This window comes from Homalodisca vitripennis, chromosome 4 (assembly GCF_021130785.1).
Source record: "Homalodisca vitripennis isolate AUS2020 chromosome 4, UT_GWSS_2.1, whole genome shotgun sequence".
Lineage (NCBI taxonomy): Eukaryota > Metazoa > Arthropoda > Insecta > Hemiptera > Cicadellidae > Homalodisca > Homalodisca vitripennis.
In genome coordinates, this window is record NC_060210.1 from 91,100,490 (window position 1) to 91,119,458 (window position 18,969).

At 34.9% G+C, this 18,969-nt stretch overlaps 1 non-coding gene across 1 annotated transcript; it reads left to right on the forward strand.

Moving 5' to 3' along the window:
* Positions 1–2,232: 2,232 nt before the first annotated feature.
* On the forward strand, positions 2,233–2,305 carry Trnav-cac. Its single transcript has one exon. It is a non-coding gene; the product is annotated as a tRNA-Val (tRNA).
* The last annotated feature ends 16,664 nt before the right edge of the window (positions 2,306–18,969 follow it).

An 18,969-nucleotide genomic window follows, 5' to 3' on the forward strand; every position in this document is an offset into this window, starting at 1 on the left:
GCCTCTTCTGACAGATCTCAAGGCTGTTGTATGTAATAGTTTGTCTGAGACCGTAAACTAAAATCAATATCTAATATGGCATTATATTCTTTATTATTACTAGTAGAATAACATTCAAATCACCAACAAACAAAATAGATTTATTTTCGTAAATTTATATTTCCAATCGCTATCACGTGTTTATGCCGTACTGTGTATAACCCGTATTGGATAACTAAAGAATCAAAATATCATGCTTTGCAAATAATATTCAACTTTAAGTTTGTATTTTCTATAACTATGTTTCTTTATCGTCGTGAATCTACCTAGGATATGCGTGGACGTAAGGGGGTTCGGCTTGTCCTATCCTTTCCATGTTAAAAAGCACAAACTTAGGAACACACAACTCCAAAACCATTAGAGGTAATAAGCAAATTTTTTTTTATTTTGATCCTTATCCTTATACCTAACATTTAAGTGATGGGTTTTTGAATTAAATGAAAATAACACATTTTTAATTTAAAACAAAAAAAAATGTTGAAAAAACATTCAAAATTAAAATTTATTTTTAATAAAAAAATATATTCTAGTATAAATAATGTATATCCCATCATTCATATTGTTCATTGTAGTGTAAATAACAAAACAAAACCAAAATCAATGCAATAACTCAAGTAGTCCAGGAGAAAATTGTTCCTAAGTGTAAAAAATCTGTTTTTTTGGAAAATCGCTAGTAAACATCATTTAACCACAGTGACATAAGTAATCCTACCTTAGTGCATGCCTGGTCCATATGAAGGGTTGTCTGGATCTTCCTGCTCTTCATACATGTCCTCTAGTCTTTTCTTAGCAATCTCTCGCTGTTTCCGGCACTTTTTCTCGATTTCCAACATATCTTTCTCAGCGTTTTTAATCCGGGTCAAGTAAAAGTTCTTCATTGTGTTTATGCAGATTGGGCCAGGGGAAATACCAAATTTACTCAGGATGTTACACTTTGTGATATTGCCATCATTGAAGGTAGCATTGGCTTCATAAATTCCCAAGTCAAGTGTATTCTTCATCACAAAGGTCGATTTCGGTAACCGGTTCCAAATTATGCTGTTCAGGCTCTCGCAAGGATTTTGTGTTCCACCATGGAGGCACTTCCGCAACAAATGTTCTTGAGATAAATCTCTAAAAATGGGCTTTATCTCTGCCATAACTGTAGGAGGAAGGTTACAACAAACAATATAACCTAAAATAGTAGGTGTGTATTATATAAAGTGTGTTCAAGACCACAATCAAGGTTGCTAACCAACGGTACCAGTAAAAAATGCATCTGCTTTCACAAACTAAAATATCAATAAAACCACTAATACTCATCTTATTTAAATTAAAGGTAAAGAGTTGTAGAAAACAATTCACAAATAAAAAAAATTTAATTTTTTTGCTAAATTTGAGCCGAACCCCCTTAACCGATTAGCCATAGAAACCAAAGATAATTAGTCTACTAATTTCATGTGGTTATATACAGTACATATATCCTATATTAAAATAAATTTTTATTTGCCAATAGATTTATTGGGGTTTCAAATGAAACAAAAATTAAATTACTTATTATTTAGGTAATAATAAAATAATAATAATACATGGCCATATTTTTTATGAAAAAGACATGCATTCTACATGTTTATCTTGTAATAAAAAAAATTTATGTAAAAGATAGAATATGTGACTTTATATTCATAAAATGTAGCCATTTTCAGAGTCTAAATCCCTTTGAAATAGCGTCGTTTCTTGGCTTAATGTTTGTGTTATCAGGCGGTTTTCAATACGTTGAATTTTGCAGCAGGTTTTGTAGAACACAAAATAAAATCAATATACGTTAAGAAGACTATTACATATGCAGTTTTAATATTATTAGCATTTAATCAAATTCCGGTGGACTGGTCCCGGTCCTGAGTTTGGAGTGGTATCCCCCCCCCCCCAATATGGTCATCCCAGATTCGTTGCCACTGAAATGTGTTTTAGTTTGTTTATGCTTATTACGGGACTGATGTATTTTTTAGGTTTTGGAGGTCAAGCAGATTTTATTAGGGGTTGTATAGTTGTGCAAATACAAACCTACTTGATTGTATGAAAGAGAAAATTATATGATTTACAATATTAGACAAATATAATAACCTATTAGTTATAATCACGAATTTACGAGACAAACTTGAAAGTGAGCTGTAATCAAACTCTAGAGTATTATTTTCAACGCACTCTCTTGTAGTTTCCGTAGTGTAGTGGTTATCACGTGCGCCTCACACGCGCAAGGTCCCCGGTTCGATCCCGGGCGGAAACAATTTTTTTTTGTTCAGCGACAACACTTTTTTCATTGATAGGATTTTTACTAGGTTTTAACATATATTTTGTGGGATTTTAATTCCTATACGGTTACAAAAGTTGTGGTTTAAGTGATAAATTATTTTTTTGTATATGTCTGGTAAAATACTTCCACATGAAGTCTAAAAAATATTGGTATATTTCATCATTATAATACTGTTATTAATTTAACATATCGTATACTTTCTTTTATATTTTACAACATTATTTAACTGATGTATTAAAATAAATATTCAAATTGCTAAATTACTTAACTGTTACTAAGCTGAGAGGAACAACTTTCCTATCACATAATAATTCTAAGACAATACTAATAATATAAAACTATACTTTTCTTTCAAGTTCTATCACCGATTATAAGAAAGTAATTACCTTCTCAAACAAGCATGAAATGACAAAAAAATTTTGGATATGTAAACACAATAATAATATCATAAATTCGAAAGTATTTTTGTTTGCTTTTCCTCTGAATTTTGTCATGGATATTCTTAGGGTCCCTGGTATGAATATAGTACTATTCTTATTTAGAAAAGTCTTTTGAGCTACGCCCCACTGGTCTTTAGAGTAGCAAAAACTTCTATCTTGGTCTCTGAAGTTGTGAGATATTAATTAAAAGAGACTGTCAAAAATGTAATTAACTTTTCTGTGTAAACATTGTTTTATGACAGTATAACCACATGTTTAGTTAATTTAACCACTACTTTCAATTTGTTTACATTTATAGTGTATAAATTCTCTAAGGAGTAGCCATTAGTTTTCACGCTGCTTTTAGATTTCACCGACTAGGTAAGTATTAATCTACCTTATAAAATTTCTTAAAACACAAGGTGGCCAGAATTTGACACTCCCTTTGAAGCAGTCGGCAAGAACTATGCTAGATGAAAGTTTACTTGAATGTGCTTTAGAACTAATTCGACAATTCCAGCTCTAAATGTTCTAAATCATTCAAAATAATTTTTCAGTTTATATAGTAACAAACACATAACTAGTATCATTGTTAATGTACTTTTAACTTTACATTTAAACAAATATTAAGTAGGTATTAGATATAAAAGACAAAGTTAATATCTAACTTTTACTGTAAATTTAAAGACTGTTATAAAACCCATCTTAATTGTATTTAGACAGAAGTAAGCTAATTGTATCTGTAATATATATTTTCTTCACCGGAAAACAAAGCAAAATTAACTGTGGAACAAAAAATACTAAGACCGGATTTAATTACAATGGACATAAGTATACACTTATTTAATATATTCTCTTGGTCATGGGAAGAAGGCAAACTCAATATTGCCGTCGGAAATATAATTAACTGGAACCAGAAGCTCATACAGGTGCAACAACTACTTTATTGCGCGCGAAGCCGTGGATAACTGCTAATATAGCATATTTGTTTGTTAGTAAATATGTTTTTTTATTTAATTTTATAGGGAGTAGTATCCTTAACAACAGTCACAAAGTACATTTTAAAATATATTACAACCTCGTCCGCGTATACCGATGTCCTATGTTAGTTCATGTTTACGTAGCGGGTTAGGACATATAGTTTAGGACATATTATACATCCAGAAATGTTTAGTTAATGTCAAGAAATCAAGTTTTAAACACATGACGATGGATCTAAAAACATATATGTAGTATAAGTAACATGCATAGGTCCAAGACGACTTTTTAGCGCAGGACACAATCATCCAGATGAGATTCTCTGATTACTGTTGAGCACTTCATGTCACATCGTTTTCATACCTGAAAGGAAACGTATAGACCACTCTACCTCATCATAAGTAACTAAACATGCCTGTAACTCAATCTGTATTTATTCTATAAATGTATCATTCAAGAAATTTGATATCGTTTACTTCGAAATTAATTTTCACAAGATAGCAAGTAGGAACGTAACGTTTTACAATCTGTGGTTGCAATATTGTATAGAAAAGAGAAGGTTGTACATTACCATTTTGAATCATTTAATCCTAATATGATGGATTTTGATCGAAATATATGGATCCAAATATAGTGGAAAGTTAGCGGAAAAACAGTGTGGGGTAAAGAACTGATCCCTGTGGATAACCAAATTATAAAAAAATCGTTTGCAACATGCCACTGAAGGAGTCAATTGTGGGGCCAAGACATGCACGGCCATGCTATAAGACTCAAAGCAACTACCCAAAACTCAAAACAACAAAACACACGTTGACAGTTAACACCAAAGAGAAGTTGGTGAAATGTAACCATAGCCTGAGTCAGGCCACTGTGTGGTCGGGTTTGTGCAATTGTGGCAGCAGCGGTGGTCAGCAACCGCGGAATCCGTTCATAGTCGCCACTTTAGAGTGTTGTTCTGTGGCCACTGCCTACTGCTGTTAAGTCTTCCTGTCCACATGCTTGGAAATTGGGAATATAAGTTAAAGTAGAAAATAACACGTGATAAGTGTGTATTTTGTAACAATGACAATTATGTCATGCTAATTCGTGTTTGGAGTTTGTATTTACTTAATAAGTTCCATATTTTATTTCCATTTTATTCTTTAACCTCTTAAAATCGAACAAATACGTGTAATGTGATGTTTAAAATTAAAACTGAAATCCACTTATTACTAATTATACACTCGATTCAATATTTCAACAAAAGCCAAGTTGATTCACAGTGGTTACGTTTCGTGGGGTCTGAAGATTCTGGTACCGCCGTTGCATTATAGTGTGAGTGGCAACCCTGATGAAACCCGCCGAAAACTGACCTTGCCCAATCCAGGCCCAGCTCTCCCCCTCCAACATTGTCTGGCTTCTCCTTCTCCTCGTATTCTGTCAGATCACACTCTGGATTGACGCAAATCTAGCTAAGCAGTTACAAGGTTTATTGTGACTCCTTTTGAATATTCCATGATCTCACGATTTTAATTTGATATTGTATTACATATTTTTCAATTTAATGTAAATAGTTCTTTTGGACATTTCTGCTGAGCTGTCGTAAAAGATTTAACGTTGGAAATTTTCGATTTAAATCATTGAGTTTCATGAAGAATGAAGGTATCGTGAACACAACAAATTGTTGAGATGAAATGTGGTAAGCAAAGCAGAAGTGCACTGATGGCGATGATGTCGAGGGGCGCCATTACAAAAATGTTTACCGATATTACGGAATTGCCAAAACATATACTGATTTAGCTGTGATTGTGATGAAATACTGTAAGGAGAGGAATCGAGAAATAATGGGCTTCCACTTTCCAATAAGAAAAACGTGATTAGAATATAAATCTCACGCAAATGCCATGGAAAACTATGACGTAATCTTTGAGAACCTGGACAGACTGCTCTTGGGGGTTCAACCAGATAGGCTGCGGTAGTATGAAGTAATGAACTATTCTTAAGCAGTAGAGGAGCCAACTTAACCTAAAAACAGTAGCACAGCGACCAACTGACCAGCTGGGTCACGTGACCTGACAGCTGGGCTGGTCACAATATCAGCTGGTAATGACCTCTCCCCCTTCCCTGTCTTCCATTTAGTGCCCGCATGGCACCCGCCATCTCCGGGTTCTATAGGATGGCTTACCGCGGATACGGAATCTATGGGGGTAGTTAGTGCTTGGCACCTGCTTATGAACCTAGTTTATGATATCGTGTTATCTAAGTTACGCTCTAAACATCCGCACACTTCTGTAATTCCCACCTCGTCACTTTACTCCGCACATGCTTTTAGAAATCAATATACCGTTTTTGCTCAATTTACGAACCCACATTATTAACAAAGTATAATGTTACTTAAAGTAATTAATCTGAGACAGTAGTCTACAACCTGAGATAAGTTCAAGAATTAATATCCTTTGAATGTTTTAATACGGAATGCGGGTCTTCACTGCATAAAATCAATACTCAATTAAATTTTGTTGTATATAAACCATGTAAATAGGTGGCAAACAATTATTTTTAATTTATTACGGAAGTTTTACAAAATGCTCGTCAATTTTTAACCATGTGTCACGGAGTATAATTTGACACTGAGTAATCGGTTATTGACAACAATAATACGATAGCTTTGACATTCAAAAGTTGGTGATAACGCAGTAAAAATATCTGATGAATGGTAACACATCTCTTGATACTGAGAATTCCGATGAGTGTTCCAAACATCTTGGTACACACAAATACGATTAAATATTTCCCCAAGTTAAGTGACCCCAACTATGATTTACATTTGTAATGAGATCTATCTGCCTCATGTGTTGCGTTTTTATAAATTTATTTACATATGGAATGCAGAGAAAGGTTCCTCAACAGCCCTCGAGAACTTGTTTGAATAATTATAACACGAGTGTAATTTTAGATGTGGTACTCAGCCATAGTACTCGTATGCAGTTACTTAGTTATTTTTATTTGAAGGGTTATTTTAATCTCTTAGATAGGTTGCTTAGCCATAACGAAGAGTTTGACTATGGTATAAGACTTTTACATAAACTTTCACATAGAATTTGCTCTAATTACTATTAAAAAGATAATTCCCTTATCAGATTCAGTTTCCACTGTCCAAGGCAAAACCATGATGTATGGACAAAGATGCAATAAGCAGATTCAGAAACCTCCATAAGAACCTCCTAACAAAGCATTCCTTGATGCTATTCAGAAAGCCGTATAAAGGAACGACTATTAATTACAATGATTCCCACAAGGACTGCTATAAAACGAATTCCCCTTCTCGGGCTCGCGTATTTCGTACTCAAATTAATTGTACTCATCATGAAACTCTAGAGGCTGTTGCCCGTGCGTGCCCAGACTGCTGAGGCCAGAGTCTGAGGTTCGATTCCCAGGGGTTCATGGTCGCTGACGCCGGGCCGAGCGGGTCAACGTGCTGAGATCTGCTGCTGAGTGCTGACACCCCCTCAAGCGTCGTCAGCACAACTCGGGTGACATTTCAGGATTCTCTGGAAAATCTCTGAAACCTCTGGCGATGCGGTCCCTTGAAGCAACCCAGATACAACACAATCCGGCTCAGCTTTTCTTGAAAGCTAAACAGAAGAACAGACGTTAGAATTCAACTATACTAAATAATTTATGTCCTCCTAAATATACAGGTATGTAAGAAACTGAAAACAATTACAGTTTACTGAATAGTATTATTTTAAGAATACATAAAAAATAAAACATTTAAAATATTAAACAAGTTATAGATTATGTTGTATATTTGTATCCTGTGCTATGTTGGTATGCCGAGTTAAGAAATTTTCGTGAACAGTACAACATACCCAAATAATATTAACACATAAGTTTCATAGTACGGATCTAAAATCACCTAAGTCTCATCTAAAAATGTCTGCAAAACGGCGATGTTTATTAGCTATTTCTTTAGCTTAATGAGAAATGTTTAATCATTTTATGAAACTCGAGTTAGTGATGTAATGTGCGAAAGGAAATTATAGCAGTTAACGCTATGAAGGAACCATAATCACAATCTGTTCAAAACTAGACACATAATTGAAAAACGATTTTAGTGTATTTTTATCCCTGATATTGTCAATAACACTAGGAGAATCAACAGAAATAGCATTGACCTATTTGGCTTTTAGAAAGACGCATCCAATATATTTTCCGGATAGAGTTACGGATCCATTAGAACATTTGATTACAGTAAAAACATGTTTCATCAAAAGATCTTTATATTAATCAATCGGAATTGGAAATTAAACCCAATGTTATATGAGAAATTGTCATAATTCACGGACCTCCTTAGCCCGTGGGCCAGTTATCTCGAGACATTTCACAGTTCAATGCAAGGGGTAACCCGTCTCGGAGCAGACTACTGGCCATGTCAATTAATCCACAATGTCGGATAAAATCGTTCAATAAAGACTCTTAAAAATGAACATTTTAGTTGAGTTACTAAGATAAACACTTAACATTGTTATCTTATCGCCTTAAAACACTTCAAAGCATTAAAAATACTGTTGAATCGACTAAACTATGTTTATATAAAATGTCATATTGTTTTATATAAAATTAGAGATATTATGTAGGGATACCTTTTTGTCTATTTTATAGTTTCTTTTAAATTAATATGTCTTCTTCATTTTGAATGAGAAATAAATGAATTAAATGTAAAACGAGTAATCCGTGTATTATATAACTAAATCTGTATTAAATTCAAGACAGTAAAAAGTTCCAAAGACTGTCAAGGAGATACCCAGTAGCTCAGCCTAACCGTTTCAATTCGCTTTCAGACAACCCCTCATTTTCGAGCCATCAAAACAGCAATTTGTAATCCTCCAAAGCACGTAACCTCTCAATCTCCGCTCCTCTAATCCTCTTAGACATTCCTCGATCGGGTGGGATTAGATCTGCCAGTCATCTCTGTAGCTCTAGAAGTTATATCGTACTGTTGGCAGCAGAGCGGCGTCAGTCAACAATGCATGAGCCGTAGTCAAGCGTTCGTACAGCGATTAAGTTTTCAAATGTTACTTTACTGAGAGGTTTTAACCGTTAGTATGGTATAAAGTACAATAAAGAACGTCGGCAGCGAAGCTGGTAGCTTAGTATTAGAGTAGTTTTATTTCAAATGTTGCTCAAGCATTAGTATGGATGTCTCTCATTTGTATAACATGTAGGGGTTGATCTGGGAGTGCCGATGGCCGAGCGGTCTAAGTCGTTGGACTTTGGGTCTGAGTTAGAGATAGCGCAGGTTCAAATCCTGTATGTGACTGTTGCGGTCTCTCCTTAAGAAAAAAAAACAAACAAAAAAAATACTATTTTAAATGTAGATAGGTCTGAGTACAAAGGTTTATGAAGAGTGAAGTTAAGGTATGAAAATGAAACGTAGAACGAGCAACAATGGATGTAAAATTGAAATGGCGCAAGGGAGAGAGATTTCGAGAGCCTCTCCATCAACAACTATTCATTGAACTGATGGTTCATGGGTCTCTCGAGCCTTTCTCTTCATTATTGTATAGTTATAGAAATTATAATTATTATTAGAAGTTATTAATAACCAACTTGAGAAGTTGAAAGAGGTTGGTGATTCTTAATACATATATCATGGTTGTTATAAACGAAATTTGACTATTATTATATACATAACGTAGCTATGGTCGGATAGGTTGATTAATTTGTGCACCTGATGAGACAGTGAGAATACCTCTTCACCCAGCTTATACTATGTTTTGTAGTCTAGGTGTCTCTGAAGTCGAAACTATGTCATTTTGAGCTTTTTCGTCGCCAACTATTTTTTATGTCTTCAGACGAAGATGTCTCCAGATTCCAGGAGTCAAGTCTGTGACAGCGTCAGATCCTAGACGCTTTACTAAGAGGAAGGTGGACGAGCTAAACTCAACATTCATATTATTATAATAAGAGATTTACTTTTCATATATATATATATATATATATATATATATATATATATATATCTAAGATATTAGTTTCTTAGCAAGACTTTAAAAGTAGAACACGAAATCGTTGTCATCTTGTATTTAATGTCATTTCTGGTTTGATCTTTAAAGCATAACCAACTACTACTAGCGCGCGCGCGCGCGCGCGCGTGTGTGTTAGAATTAAAATGTCATTAATGTATATAATAATTTTAATAACACTGCGATTTGTGCTAAAGTACTCTTCAAAGCTACTCACTGAATCAGTACATTTCTCTTACTTCGTTTCCTGTACCTTCAACGAAATATAGGCTACTGATATTTAAAATAAGTGATTGCTTATCAGTTATATCTGATCCACGTTAATTAATGGCTGCCAAAGTCCGAAAGAGGTGTTCGAAGCTCAGAGACACTATCTGGCCAAAACTAGTCGAGCCAGTAGCCTTGAGTATGTAGGCCAAGCGTGTAAGCCAGGTCAGTACAGTAGTCACTAGACCAGCTAGCTACACGACAACTCTCCTCTCTCGACCGGTTCCCGCCAAATCTGGTCTGGGCGAAATTATGCAAAAAACGGTCGACAGGTTCGTTAACTTGGCTTTCAAACCGGCGGTGACTGGATGAAAGTTATAATAACCTTAACAACACACGATTTGTACTCTTCTACAGTTGTGCCGCTTTAAGTTATTAACAAAGTTTCAAAGTACACGTTGTAATGAGAAAATTCTCAGATCCACCTCTCTTACTAAACGTTCATCACAACATAACCTCGACGAGTCGAGCATCATTATACTTTGTGTAGAATATTATAATATATACAGCTTTATCTATAGTGTTTGTGAAAGTAGTTAAGTAGTTACAGAAATGGTGTTTGGCCCCGATATGTATTAAATCCTAGTAACCATCAATAGGTTATGGACTATCATTACTATTATAATTTAGCTACATTAAAAGCAAACATATTCGGAAGTGTAATTTATAAATACAATTTATATATAACTTATAAACTACACAATACTTTTCCCACCAAAACTGCGTCTCATATAATTGACAGGTCTTCATTTATACTCCGTTTTTCAGCCTTTTATTCATGCCAGTCTTATTATGATTTGAATTGAACGCAAACACTTTGTTTGTGTGTTTGACTAGAGTTTGAAGTTTAGCCCTTTGCGATGATCTCATAATACGATAAATTATTCTTCTACTATTTCAAAGCTTCAGTCTTTCAGTCCCGAGAAGTACAAGATATTAAACACCAACTCACATGTGCTTGTCAACCAGCTTAGTGTAATTTCGCAGTGAGTATTAATATTCTATATAATGTCGTGGAACAAAAATTGAAACCCAAAAAGGGGGATGATTTCTCCCGATTACATAAAAAACTATTCGAAACAGAATAAAAACAATAATGTTATCGTGCACATACGTGAAAATTGCTTATCTCTCTTAGTTCTTAGGCTTACTGTGCTGGTGTAGACTATTCTATACATTTCCAGACTTAAGCCATTGCATTAAACACATTAAACGTTACACATATTTTGGCATCACAGTCAATAGCCAAGTTAAGCAAACAGACGTTGAACAAAAAGTAACAGAGCCAGTAGTGCACATCACTTTCTCACGACTAACAGCGGTCAATATGACATCTTTGTCAGATGCTTCCAGGTTTTTTATAATCTGATGTCGTTCTGTTGAAGTTGTTTTCCTTCTTTATTATTTTTAGAGTTCTCTTACTCTTGTTGGGTGGTAAAACATATTTTTCATTATGGTAGGATATCTATCTTAAACAAAATGACCGGATTTTCAAGTACGATCGAAAGGCCGAGATCCTGTGGACCACAGAAGAGCCATCGTTCCCAAACATTATGGCTTTCAATCTCAAATGACCTCTTTGTTTCCCTATGGCAGAAGTAACGACTTAAATATATTTTACAACGAATGTTACTGTTAAAATGCCTTATGTCAAATTAATAAATATAAATGAACCAAGTTAACTAGAAACTTGCATAGATCTAGAACATGCTTGTTTATCCTTGTCAACAGACTAGTTTAAATTAAGAAGAAGTTTTCCTTGATCTTACATAAGACGATTTCTGGCAAAATCTTTGCAAAACTAGATCTTTTTGGACATATTCCAATTACACAAGTGTTTGCGAACGTTTGACCAACTAAAAGTAGAGGTTGTTGGAAAATGTATTTTCTTTGGATCCTCCAATTTCTATGAAATAGCTGCAACTACGATAGCTTAAGTATGAATTGTCTGTTTACAATATATGCGCAGGGAGTTGAGAGTCAGCAGACAATTGATTAAATCAATACATTTGGGAAAAACCACTGGGTATTCCACCTTTACATAGAATAAGTTAATCATGAAGCCATTCGCAATATAAAATATGATGCAGATTACTTGGATATATAAACTTTGGTTGACATAATTTATGGTCGATTTGTATTTCAAAATCTATTCTGAAATGGTATTCACCCTACCAAGTAATGTTGCAATGAATCATTGATGGACTAGTAAACATTTAAAGTTCCAGATACAAACACGATAGCGATCTATCTATTTTCTACCGAACGAAAACAAAACATGTAGGGGGGAAAGGAAGAGATCGTGTAAACGCGTCGTTATCGGTGTAGGTCCCTCGTTCGTCCGACATCCGCCAATCAGAACACAGTTCCAGTCGGCCGGTCCTGTTCAATGAGTTCAAAAAGAATCGACTCAAAGAAACTTGACCCGATATGTGTATCTTTATGGACAATAATATCACGGCGTTTTAAACAAAGAAGCGAGCGGGTGGCGCGGCTCGTAGTGGCGAACGCGTTCACTGTTTCATTAATGATTAATTCCTTAATTGCGAAGACGGCCGCGTGTGGCGGTAGTCTGTGTTTCCGGTTGCTCCACTCTACCGGAAGCTCAATGAACACTCTCAACGTCCGACAGTCTTTGTGGATGCCAACTGTCGGTCTGCGAGACATCTGAGGGTGCCCTCAGGTGGGGAGACCAGGCACGAGGCGATCACACAGGTGCCTGTACCCATCCGGGTGAATTCGGCCGAGAATGACACTACGAAAAGGATTTTTTACATAGAAGGGAACTATAATTAGAAAAATTCGCTTTGCCTTGTAATACATAGCTCATGGGTGAAATAATACAGCTTGATTGTCTCAGAGACTATAACCACCCTTTTCAAGTGTAACCAATAACCAAGACCACCAATTTGTTACAAATTTTGTCACAATTCATTAACCATAGCCCTTGTGTCTTTCATAACTACTCATGTTAAGCAATATCAACATATAACTCTACACTTCTAAAGAAAAATCCCATTGGCATAGAAAGAACGCCCTTAAATACCCTACTCCTACCTAAGGCGTGTTGGTAGGACGAATTAAAAGTGGTCGGTTTTCTGAATACTATTACTATTCTTGTCATTTTATCATATAATTTGCCTATCACGTTTTCCTATGTTTTGTGTTATGATTTGGACAACGTAAACGAAATATTACCAATTAAAGGGTTCCCACAATTTATTTGAAACCCAATAACCCCGACCTCTCGTTGTCGGTGTGATCCAATTGGAATTTTAAAACAAGTCGACCTCAAATGTCACTTAATCAATTTACATATAATTCTATAGTAGTTTCCTTATAGAATGTCCTCAATGTGCGGGCGTTTACTCCATTATTCAAACACTATTTTCAGATACTCCGTCTCGCACTTTCCAAATACATAACTCTAATCATTGAATTTTTCAATATTTAGCTCTGGATAATCGTAAGCTAAGATTCTCTCTTGGGAAATGTCATCTTTGATTTAAATAATGTAATGTTATGATATGTAACATAAAAAAGTTAAAAAAAAGTATTATATATTGTGAATATCGATTTTAGCTCAAGTTCACCTTCCTCTTAGTGCAGCGTCTGGAATCTGACGTAATTTTAGACTTGATATCTGGAATCTGGAGTCGGCGACGAAACAGCTCCTTTAGAAATCGGAGACACCCAGCCAAAATATAAAAATAAATTGTAATATAGGTGAAGAGGCGTCTCGTTGTCTCTTCAGGTGCACATTGAATTAACCCTTCCTACCACAGATACATTACATTATTATTATTTTGATTAGATATATCCGGGTCAGTTGTATTTTGAAAATGTTCTAGAAGGATTTCTGGCAATGTAATTTATTGTCAACAAACGATACAAAATGACTTACCAGGAAATAAAAGAAATTTCGCTTCAAAGTGAAGGGATTAAAAATTGGTTCATAGGTGATGTAGGAAAATGCAAAAGAGTGTACTGTTGAGTTAGGAACTACCTTCCGTTCCTATACAGAGAGCATACAGTGGAGAGGGTCAACAGTGATGCCTAAAGTCGCAAGGTCAAAAGAGCCATTAATGCAGAGGATTAGACCTCTTCCAAGTACAAAAACGTGAACCAGGAAATCGTGCCACGGATAAGACGATTGCGAGAGTAAGAAGTACAGACACAAAAAGTCTTCCACGCTGACCCGAAATCGGATGTTCATCTACCTTGGTTCTTTCCTAAAGGAAAGTTATGCATGCATAAAGGAAAGTAGACAGTTTTGAAAGGGAAGTTCTAGGAAGAAATTAATGTATCTTGACATTTTACTTTATTTTATTATTTAAATAACATTTGTATGATATCAAGTCGTCTTCGTCGAACTAAAAACATTTTCAGAAATATTTAACACTGCAGAGAACTTACTATTCTCACACTAGTTAAATTTGAACCTCCCATGATCCCATTAGCTGACTGACCTCCCTCTTATTCCTGCAGCCCGATCCTCCACTTCCTCCTGTTATCGCTGGCTGGTTCTTCTACTTATCCTGTTAGTAGAACGTGCGTGTCTGGGGCGTCTCCGCTCTCGGGCCATGTTTGTTCTGCAAATAGCTCATTAACAATTTAATTGCAGGCCGTGTGCTACATCTTAATTGCGATCGGCAGATCCGAACGAGAAGTAAGAGTCAATTTAATTATGTTGTTGGCAATAATCACAATGATTACTTTGTCCAGGTGATTCGATCAATGTTGAATCAAACGAGATCGGAAAACTACTCTGATGAAATAATTGGTGGGTCGTTAAATATCTTTATATTGAACTGTCACGTTGTTGGGGTTTAAACTGCGCTGAAAAATTAGTGAAAAACCTTTAAAATTAGTTAGAGGAGAACCCCTTTTAACATAACAACACTGTTGAAATTGTAATACTGCGTCTGAATTTATAGCATAGACTTTACTATCGATATACGGTATTTTATTTACATAAAATGTCTAGATTTGGTATTTTGCAAAAGTTTGAATCGGAAAATAAAAATGACTACATTTTAAAACATAACGGATGTTGTGTAGTAACAGGATTATCCAAGAAGAGCCACCAGAATTTAATATTATTGCATTTTTAAAGTAATTAAACTGTGTTTGTTGTTGTATTAAACGATCATAGTATGCAATGGCATGGATAAGAAATTAATTAAATGGTAGAAACTTTGTATTTGAAGACAATAGTTGATCTTATTGGCCCAAGTTGTTATTATTTTTCTCCCCACACTCTCTGTGCGACAAGCTTATACATTTTTCCAGTTGGAAATGTTGTACTTTCTTTGTAGTGAGATTGCCAGTGAGATTATAAATGTGAAAGAGCGATAAACGAATAATTCAACTATATTAGACCTATGATATACATTTTATATAATCTTTTCTAGAATTTTAGAAGAAAGGGTTCTTCAGTATTTCAAATCAGTCTATTTGTATACGGATTCATACAATTTACCCATTAAAATTGTAATTTCTTGGTTATGTTTCGACACCAGAAATTACAAAAATCAATAAACTGCTTCAGTATCTTTACCCAGGGTGAATCACCCATTAAATCTTACATTACATTCAATCACATCGATCACATCTATCATTTTCTTTACCCCACTACACCTTATTCTCCCGTGAAAACTTTTAATTGATAAAAATATTGAAATCAACATTTAATTTTTCAGCCTATAAAAGATGCCCATATAAATCTTTCTGGAAAGGAAGCTTCCCTATAACAACTTTTACGAAGATTCTTCTACACAAAGGCACATAGCGCCCCACCAAGGACTTCCACTTCAGATAAGGAAGACCGTCTCCGCTGCGCAGCCGCCGCTCTCCTGGAGTTCTCACAAGACCAATAGGAACTGGATCTAATGAGGATCTAACTCTGTCGCAAGGACAAGCAGATCACACTCTTACCTTTGACAAGCACAAGGCTTGTATATAAATATCTCTTAAGAGAATAAGGTAAAACATAAATTGTGAGAAAAAACGTGCACGGCTTTGTAATTTGATTTGGTTTTAGTTCCAATCCTAATTTTATGATAAGGCCAGGCGAATCCTACGTATCCTGGTATAACGCACAACTACCTACTTATATCCGAACTCGTGGTCGCGAACGTTATTTAGTAACTCTATAGTGACAAAATCAGGACTTTAATGAAAAATAATTGAAAAAGAGAGATGGTTTTTCAACAAACACAAGACCATAAATTGTATCAACAATACGCTTGGAAATGTATGAATGTTATGAACAATATATTATTATAGCGTATTAAAGTTGACTATATTTTACAATTGATCGCAAAATGTTGTTTTCCTGAACCTAAATGAACATACAAGAGTCGATTCGATTTTCAAATTGCACTATTTTTAGACTGATTAAGTATCAGCCGACTTTAATGCGGCCAATCATCCAAACACGAATAAATCGCTAAATATCGGTTTTCTCAGAATATTATCAGAATCATTCTCCAAGTATCAATAAACAATATTGAGTACCGGTTGAAAAAAATTAGTTTTTCATATGGCTAAAAATAAACTGGAAAGGTTTATGAGTGACTTGAAGTAAATTGATATCAAGTAACGTTATTTTTTACTTCCAAATAAGTATGTGTAGTTTCGCTCGATTGGTTTTAATTAAGAGGGTTCAATTCTCTGCGTTATGTCTATATGTCTTCGTCTGTTGCATGATATTTTGAGAGGAGTTTAAACTATTTAAGTAGGCCTACTGCAGGATTCAAACAAGAAACTTCACAAGAAACAGTGTTTAAATTCTGCATCACCATGGGCACGGCAGGTCCATCATAGAATCTTGCCGTTATCTGTTTGACTGACCGGCTCGTCTGGGCGATAAAGCTTGATAGAAAGATCCTTGAGACTTGAAACTGGGTACAAGAGTTCATCTTCATCCAAGGAAGAGCTCTAATGAATTTGAAGTCAAAGAGCGGCATTATAGCAGGTGAAATTAAAACATTCTACCAGGCCTTGTGGATAATATTATCGCAACGATATAAACACAAAATAAAGAAAATTACTAAACTATCAGTGTGTACCATAAAGTTAATGTAAAATTTTTCAGTACCAAAATGTACAAAAAGTACCAAACACATGGTGATGAATTTATTTTGTTGAATTGGTTGGTTCCATTTACAATGGAACAATTAACTGAACCTGTAATGTCGTTACGTTTAGCGGTTTCTCTACTCTAAAGTTTCTATACTTCTTTTATTGGTTTATTTAAAACTAGCAGTTACCCACGGCTTCACAAGCAATTTTTAAAATTGAAGGACATAGACTACTTAGTGAAAGCAAATATGGTTTAGTACCATGAAGTGTTATGATATTTTTCAAACACAAGTAGACATGAATCACCAGAAAAGAAAATATATGCATCCATAAGCTTAAAAAGAGCTTCGTCCATAAACTTCATCCATCGGTCAAAAAGCATATACTTCCGTCGCTTGTGTTCTCCTTCCGGTATAAGGGTAATAGTGTGCCAAACCTTTTTTTTCTACAGCAAAAATGTCATATGCAATGTCAATGGAGGTAACCAGTTTCAAATATCTATGTGTAAACATTCACTGCTTTGTTTATTATTGTGGGTTTTATAACAGCACTTAAATATTATTTGCAACGTATTAGATGGGTAAAATACTTCACTGTTTCAATGTAGGGTAAAAAGTAGATATTAAATTTGTCTTTGCAATAAGCATTATACTAATGATCAAGCACTGTATATTTAATATATTCTAATATTTAAATATAAATAAATGTTTCTGCCTCTTTGCTGAAAGTGCCAGCGTCAGTTAACTTTAAATTACATTTCGTAAATGTTATAATTACCTTCTCAAATTCTCAAAAATATAAATTTTTGCATTATACAAACTTTTTTCTACTTTCTATGATTAAAAATTAATGTATTATACCTAGAAACTTGCCTTTGTTCATAACAAAGCCGACAGTAAAAACCATATCAAAATCCGTTGAGTAGTTTAAAAAATATGGTTGCAGAAACAGACTAACACAAGAAGCGACTGAAATTTATACTATGTATTGATGCCTTTAAAGGATTTAATGAACAGGAAGAATGATTTGAGAGAATTACAAATTTAGACAAATCCTCGAACCGTGTAGGTTTTGGCTAATACACGGTCCTTATTGTCAGACAATACGTACTGACTGCTTTGATAAAAAGTACTGGACTGATAATAGTACTGTATGATGACAGAGGGCACTCTGCCCAAGAGCAAGGAGGAGTGAGCCGTGTGACGTCACACCCAGTAATGATGACGTCCAGGTAGTGCTGTCAGGAGCGCGCGAGCAAACATGTCGACATTTTAGTATAATGCACATTCAATGCGACGATATTATCACAATAATAAATTGAATAAGTGCTGGCAGTAGCCGGGGATTGTCAAGAAGATCCATTCGTCATTGTCACAGTGATAACTCACTATCTGAAGTGATAAATTGTAATCTGAGGTGATTTCTTGCTGGAGGATAAACAGTGTTTACTTCTTTCTGGCGCCTTTCCTGTTTTGGAGTCCGCTGATACATTTTTTGTACCATGCTCCAATACTCTGTTGAGGGATAGTGAAGAATCCTGTATTTAGTACAGTTAAACTGAAATACAACTAACTTGGTAGCTGATTCTGGAGCGGCACTGCATGCCCTTTTCCGTAGACTAATTATTTGTTCACCCTTGTTGTTTACTGTCTTGGAAAAAGAATGTTGGGGGTGTTTAAACCAATTTCTCGGTTTTCTACTAAGAATAAAACGAAATTATTAACACGTTTTAAGAACCTATTGGAGCAATGTTTGAATGTTATAGAAATGTTCATGAACATTTATTTACGCAAGCAATACCTCACAGAGGCATTCAGGACACAAGAAAGTCCATTTTAATAAACAACCATAGTTTCATATACTGTATTATTTATGTTCC